This window comes from Rhinopithecus roxellana, chromosome 16, assembly GCF_007565055.1.
Source record: "Rhinopithecus roxellana isolate Shanxi Qingling chromosome 16, ASM756505v1, whole genome shotgun sequence".
Taxonomy (NCBI): Eukaryota; Metazoa; Chordata; class Mammalia; order Primates; family Cercopithecidae; genus Rhinopithecus; species Rhinopithecus roxellana.
The window spans coordinates 26,169,636-26,177,334 of record NC_044564.1 but is presented as its reverse complement, the minus strand read 5'-3'; the positions used below and the strand labels follow the sequence as shown (position 1 = coordinate 26,177,334).

Sequence of the window (7,699 nt, the reverse complement as noted above, 5' to 3'; positions counted from 1 at the left end):
ATTTAATTATTTGATAAGATAATATAATCAGTATAATGCATAATTATTTGGAATTTGCTGAAACATTTGGACTTTATATCATTAGATGAGACAAAATCGTAAATGATTCATTTTCTTTGTATATTGCTAGGCTTCTTACCATGAAATATTTTCTTTTCTCCATTATAATAAAACTTTTTGCCCTAAATTTCAGTTTATTTGATATAAATATTGCTATACAAGCTTTCTTTCGATTTATATGTTCCAATATATGTTTTTCTCCTTTATTTTGAGATAAATAGTTCTTGTAAGTAACATATTACTGGCTGTCTTTGTTATTAATTTTTTTGTTTACTTACCTTCTTCTTTTTTTAATGATCACTTTCCTGTTTCTCTTAAATTGATACAGTTTTGGTTTCTGTTTTTTCCTATTCTAGTTTGAAGGTTACTTATTTGGTTTCTATTATTTAAGGAGTTTCCCACAATTGTTATCAAACATTCTATTAATTTACTTTTTTCTAGCAACATCTAAGGTTAATCAGTTATCTATCAAAGACAGAGAAATCAGTTATGCTTTCTTCTCTGACCCCTATCACCTGGTTGGAAGCATTGGAATTTGAATTCCAGATTGTTATAGAGAAAAAAGTACATATGTTTACCTTTCATGTCTAATCTGGACACCAATGTGGTATTTTCTTTACTCACAATTACTTATTGCCTATCATGACTTCCTTTTGTATTCATTATTCTTATACATGTGGAGTATCTTTAACCAAAAGAGCCAAAATACAAAATGTTTCAGAACAGAAACTTTTTCAGTGCTTACATAACACTCAAAGAAATGCTCATCAGAACATTTTGATATTTTACATTCTCAAATTGGGGATGCTTGACTGGTAAGTATGTACAAATATTCCAAAATCTAAAAAAATACACAATCTGAAACACTTATTTTCCCAAGTATTTTGGATAAGGAATACTCAACCTCAGGTATATTCTTTAATCATGCACTAGAAATATTTTTGCTAGTGCTTTTTTTAAGTTCTTGTCTGCCCATAAATATCATTATTTATCTCTCATATTCAAGTTATAATTTAGTTGCATATAGCATTCTTATTTTACCTTTATTTTGTGACATAGTCACATGTTCCCGGGATTAAGTTGTGGATTTGGGACATTATTCCCCCAATACCTGTGAGTCCTTGCTTGCCCCATGTTTCTTGGGTTCTTGTTTGTGCTTTCAATCTTCCTGTACCTTTCAGATGCTGTGATACTTTGGATTTCCAGGAATAGGATGCTGTGGCAAAGTTGAAAAGTTTGAATGGTGAGTAACACCTGTGAAATTAAAAGGGAATGGCAGGATTGGGTGGGTGAGGGAGCTGTCAGCATACTATTTTTAACCTGGCAGTCCCTGACAGCCTGTCAGGGATCTGTCAAGGTCACCCATGAAAGAATCCCCAGCTTCCCACTCTCTTGCTCAGTCACTGGCTAGAGGCTGCCCTGAGAACAGCATGATCTTGACTCAAAAGCTGGGATGGATGCTTACGATGCTACTAGCTGAAGGCTATCAGCTAAGCACAGTCCAGCAGCTGGACAGTGAGTTTTTTTCTTGAAGGGGATCTGGGAGTGCATCTCATGTTACAGAAATTCATTCTGAGAGATTTTTACTCTTCCAGATCACCAGTTTCTCCTTGACTCTGTCCATTCTGTTATTCAGTCTATCTCTTCTGTGGTTCCTGTTATTCTTTTCATTATATAACCATGTCAATTTCATTACTAAGACCTCCTGCTTCTTTTATACAGCCTCTTAATTTTGTCTCATAGAAGCTCCGCTTACCTATTTTGTTGATAATGTTAATTATGCTTATTCTAAATTTCTTGTCTGCATTTTCTATCAGCATTTTCCCCTCTTTGTTCTCTCCCTTTCATTGTGCTAGTTCTCACATATCCGTAATTCTTGTCCATAGCTTATGTTTATAGTTGACCTTAACTTCAAGACCGTTAGCTAACTTTTTAAAGGGTGGAAGCTTCTACTGAAATCTTTCCCTCTCGGTTTTAGTAGGATTAAGGAATGGGTGGAATGTAGCAGGAAGAGAAGGATTTTTCCCACTGATCTCTCCGGATTTCTGGCCACTTGGGTTCTGCTTTGTCTCCTACCTGGAAATGGTCCCTCTATTTACAACTCTTTGTTACTAACAGCTTGAAGTGGGGATGGCTCACATAGCCTGGCCACCTCTCAGCCCCATCAATACCCTTCTGCCCCTTGAGTACTCGGCATTACCATCGAGCAGTAGGAAATGCCCATGGTATTGCCTCCAGGCCCTTCACTGCTGTTACCCATAGTTTCAATTCTCTGGAGCTACTCCTTCCTTTAATTAAACGCCACCTTCTCTTGGTTTCTCTTACATTCCTCCTATTCTCTATTGTGAATATGCTGCTGTACTTACTCAAAACCACAGTTTTGACATTTCAGGTCTTAGATGCAGATCACAGAGACAATAGCATGAACTCCAAATGCCGTGTTGACTAGAAGACCCAGCTTAACACAATTTTATTTTTTCCCCCAATAAGAACATGGAGCTGCTCTCCCTGAAGTGAAAGGTGGGACCTGGAGCCCTAAACCCCAGAAGTTCCTTTGCATCTCTCCTCTGACTGCATGGAACACGGTGTTTTAAATCATTGGATTGGATGACTTCCAGGCTCACTTTTACTCATACATTTTATGATTTCAGGGTCCAAGAATGATGGTATTATATGTAAGAACTCTGAAGCCTCAAAGAGAAAAGCAATTAGAATTCTTCTTTCTTTCCTATTGTTCACAAACAGGGTATTAAAATAACCACTAAAGAGCAGAAACATTTCACAAGCTGTTTCCTAGCTTATATATTATATAAAGACAGAACACCCTACCCTCACTTCCCTTTTAATATCTCAAGTCTCTTCTTTCCTTCGTCTGTTAGAAAACATTTCTCCATTTTTCCATGTTCAATATTTATTCCATTTTTATTTAATTATTAATTATCTACATTGCAATTATTGCCACCAAGTTGAGGGGAACATGTAGAGAAGCAGGTTGTGAATATCAATACTATGCTTGGTCCAGGTGGGGAAAACAGCTTTAGAAATGACTGGCCACTTGTGAGAAACTTGGCAGTGTTTCTTTCTCATTTTGACAAAAAGTATAAAGTCAAGTCTTCTTTCACTTTTATTTTTGGTAACTTTAACACAGTTTTGTTTTGAAAGTTGAGTTCAAGGAAAGACCTCGAAAATACCAATTAAGTGCCTCTGTTAAAAGCCACTCATAAAAAAAAAAAAAAAAAAAAAAAAAAAAAAAAGTCTCTATGGTGTTTGAGAAAAAAAAGTGAAAAAGAAAAGCACAAAATTTCTAGGAGAAAAAACTCTGGGCACCATTAACCTTCCCCACACAACATGGAATTATATGAAGACAGGTTTCTTCTAGATGTTCATTGGAACTCAGAGCATATGCACACAGAAAGGAGCTTAGCCAAAGCAGTACTCTATAAGGGGGCTGATTATCTTATTCTGTGCACTCTGGGAACCTATATGTTGGTTATAATAATTAAGTAGGATTTGCTCCAGTGAGGTATCAGCCTATGAAAATATTTCCCAATGTGTGCTTTATAGAACAGTTATCTTACAAGATATGCTATAAAAAAGACCCTGTGATCAAACAAATTTAGGGAATACACCATATTCTCTGCTCCTGTGGGAGATTTCCTATGCATATTATCATGTCAGGTAGTTTAATTACATTAACCCAGCATTTCTGAAAACAGTTTCCCATAGTAACCTCTTGTTCTGGTTCCTTGACACCTGTTGCTAAGGGCAGGTGGTATATCATGGCCGGTAAGAGCAAAGCCATAGAAAATGAAGAACCTGATTTCAAATCCTGGTTCTTCTATTTAACAAGTGAATCTCTTTTGGCTTCACTTCCCTTGTCTATAAAAGAGAGACAATAATCATGATCATGTGGATCATGTGGGATTGTTGTGTTCACAGGCAATAATATATCTAAGGAACACAGCTCTGTACCAGCCATGTGCAAAGGCTCAGAAATAGTAGCTAAAATAATATGTAGTGATTTTTGAGGTTAGATTGATAATAATAATAATAACCCAAAAACAACAAAAATACCTGGAAGCCTAGAGAGTTATAAATATTAATACATGGATAATTTTGTTCTTCCTTCCATTGGTCCTAGAAAAATGTTAGAATGAGAATAGAGACCTGGAAAAAGCTTTACTATAGAGAGACAGATTTTTAAGTACTTCCTAAAGTTAGTTTTTATTATTGCCCCTTCAGTGGAGCCCTTTCTACACCTGCATCCTTTCTATCCATGGCCATGTGACAGGATATTTCCTGTTTCCTTTCTGCCATTTTTTTTTTTTTTTTTTTTTTTTTTTTTTTTTTTTTTTTTTTTTTTTGAGATGGAGTCTCGATCTGTCGCCCAGCCTGGAGTGCAGTGACATGATCTCGGCTCACTGCAACCTCTGCCTCCTGGGTTCAAGTGATTTTCCTGCCTCAGCTTCCCAAGTAGCTGGGTCTACAGGTGCCCACCACCATGCCCAGCTAATTTTTGTATTTTTAGTAGAGTTGGGGTTTCGCCATGTTGGCCAGGCAGGGTTTAAACTCTTGACCTCCAGTGATTCACCTGCCTTGACCTCCCAAAGTGCTGGGATTAGAGGTGTGAGCCACCATGCGCGACCCTCTGCCATTTACTTTTACACCTACCCCAACACGGGAGTTGCTTTCTATGACCTTTGTGTCCCTCTTGTCCCACTGTCTTTTTCTCAGTGATGAACTCTTAATGTCCTCACACATAGCTACTGCTCTGTGTAGCTGAAGAGGCCCCAGAGAAGCCTGAGGAGAGACACATTTTTGTCGTACGTTGAACCTTGGGTGAAATTCGAAGTGAGAGTTTTCAGCAGCCATGTTTTCACAGAACAGCTGACCCTAGCAGGGGGTGGTAGATTTGAATTTCGCTGTTAGTTTCTTTATTGCTAGATTAGGGAAAAAAATAAAACAAAACAAAGAAACAAAACATTCAAATGCATTTGGCAGGTGGTCTTATAACTCCAGCCTGGGTGCTCAGGATTGCAATGTTAAACTTGGTTAATTATGATTCAGAATTCAAGGAAAGGAATACCGCGGAGTATAGAGATAGAGTCCATGAGCTTTGATGTTAAAAACTGTGATCTTTGGGAGGCTGAGGCAGGCAGATCACAAGGTCAGGACTTTGAGACCAGCCTGGACAATATGGTGAGACCCCGTCTCTACTAAAAATACAAAAATTAGCCGGGTGTGGTGGTGGGCACCTGTAATCCCAGCTACTCAGGAGGCTGAGGCAGGAGAATTGCTTGAACCCGGGAGGTGAAGGTTGCAGTGAGCCAGGATCACACCACTGCACTCCAGCCTGAGCGACAGAGCAAGACACTTTCTCAAAAAAACAAACAAACAAAAAACTGAGATCTGGTTATGTGTGGATAAAATAGCTTCTACAGGCCTCACTTTTCTTATCTGTAACTTTTAAAAATAAAATGGTTTCTAAATCTTAAGATTTCTGTTAAGTTTAAAATGCAGAGTATTTGGAGTATTTGCTATTCTGTCAGTTTAGGAGGCTGTTAGCTTTCAGGAAAATGTGTAGGTTGATAGACTTAGCAGTTTTTGTGTGAGTTAGATTTCTATCCTAAATTGGGAATTTTACTCTCCTTTGCATTTGTCCATCCATATATTAATGCATCCTCTGTCCCTAAAAGAAGTTACATACCAGGCCATAAACAAGATGTTATGTTCCAGAGTCTGAAATGTTAGACTAGAAGATCAAATCTTTTCTGATATTTGACAGATTTTACCATCCCAGAGTCAATTAACAGGTGATCATTTGTTTCTGCAGAAAAGTTACAGAAGATTTCTAACATCAAAGAATTTGAAGGCCGTTCTGCTAAATGAATGATTTAGAGCAGCCGTATAGAGATGTATTCAGGAAGTGGTGCTTGTTCTAATCTAGTTCTCCTTGGCCCAGTCTAGTTTCAAGTACGGGGGAGAAAAAGAAACAGCAGAATAGGGCTTGGTCCATAGTTTTCAAATAAGGGACCCAAGGCCCTGCTCAACCCATTCCCTCCTTGGTTGTATCTAAAGTGCTATTTCATTGTTTGTATTTTTTATCAGATGACTATTTTAATTTTGATTTTTATCTACCAGATATATTTCAATGTATTTTAGTCATTTCTTATGGTTTTAATGCATCTTTGTGTCTTTGTTTTTTTCTAAAAAAAAATACTGATTTTGTAGTTGATATCATATGGTTCCATTAATTGAAATGGTAGAAGATCTTTATCAGCTGTTTCTTACATCTGTTCCCTCTTACTCGTGGTGGATCATTTTCTTTTATGTTTTGTGCTTTGGGGTAGTAAGCTCATCTTCCTGTACAGCCTGAGGTGAGGGTATATCTCTCCAGAGAGTAACTGTGTTGGAATTTTCCAGGTGCCCAAAGGGGACCACAGACCTGGGATCATTTGTATGTTAATAGAAAAGCTTGTGGCTTCACAAACCATAAAGGCAATTTAAATTCAAACCTGATTCCCAAAAGTGAAACAGGATTATTATTTTAATTTCACAGATTCTTGGAGGTTTTTATCCAACCAGAGACTAGAGATAGTTGGACATGTTTTCTTGAATTCATTTTATGATGAGAGGTGGTTTTATAAACTCCCTTCCTTCCATGAGAAAGTACCGCTTTAATGGATTTTACAACCATTTCTCAGGTAGACTGCTGGTGAGCCCAAGGTCATGTCTTCTGTTTCTGAACATGTGTTAAACAGCCTAGTCCCTAGTTTAAGGGCCACCCTTACCCCAGTGGCAGTATTAGCTCATGCACTTCTACTCTCATTTATAGTTCTATTTTGACTCATAGCACTAGCGGATTTCTCTTTTGTTATGACTAGTTGGGCTATGCCTGTAAAAATTTGCACCATTTTGTTGACAATGTCTAAGTGTTTATTACAGGAGGGTGCTATGGTCTAAATGTTTGCATTCTCCTAAAGTTTATATGTTGAAATCCTGTATTAGTCAGGGTTCTCTAGAGGGACCAAACTAATAGAATAAATATGTATATAAAGGGGAATTTATTCAGTATTAACTCACACAATCACCATGTCCCACAGTATGTCGGCAGTGGGCTGAGAAGCAAGGAGAGCCAGTCTGAGTTCCAAAACTGAAGAATCTGGAGTTCAATGTTCAAGGGCAGGAAGCTTACAGCACGGGAGAAAGATGTAGGCTGGGAGGCTAGGCCAGTCTCTCTTTTCACATTGTTCTGCCTGCTTATATTCCAGCTGAGCTGGCAGCTGATTAGACTGTGCTCACCCAGATTAATGGTGGGTCTGCCTTTCCCAGCCCACTTACTCAAATGTTCATCTCCTTTAGCAACACCCTCATAGACATACCCACTATCAATACTTTGTATCCTTCAATCCAATCCAGTTGACACTCAGTATTAACCATCACAAAATCCTAATCCCCAAAGTGATTATATTTGGAGGAGGAAACTTTGGGAGGTGATTGCATTTTGAATGTGGAGCCCTCATGAATGAAATCAGTGCCCTTATAAAAAAGACCCAAGAGAGGTCCCTCATTCCTTCTACCATGTGAAGACACAGGAAGGCACCATCAATGAACCAAAGAGTAGGCCCTCACCAGATAC

The 7,699-nt window shown here is 38.0% G+C and overlaps 1 long non-coding RNA gene across 1 annotated transcript in view; it reads right to left on the bottom strand.

The window, feature by feature from the left end:
• Positions 1–1,227: 1,227 nt before the first annotated feature.
• Positions 1,228–7,699, bottom strand: part of LOC115894039 — a 44,451-nt gene continuing 37,979 nt past the window's right edge. The window contains exon 3 of the long non-coding RNA XR_004054095.1: positions 1,228–1,314. This is a non-coding gene — a long non-coding RNA (uncharacterized LOC115894039). The remainder of the gene's footprint in view (positions 1,315–7,699) is intronic.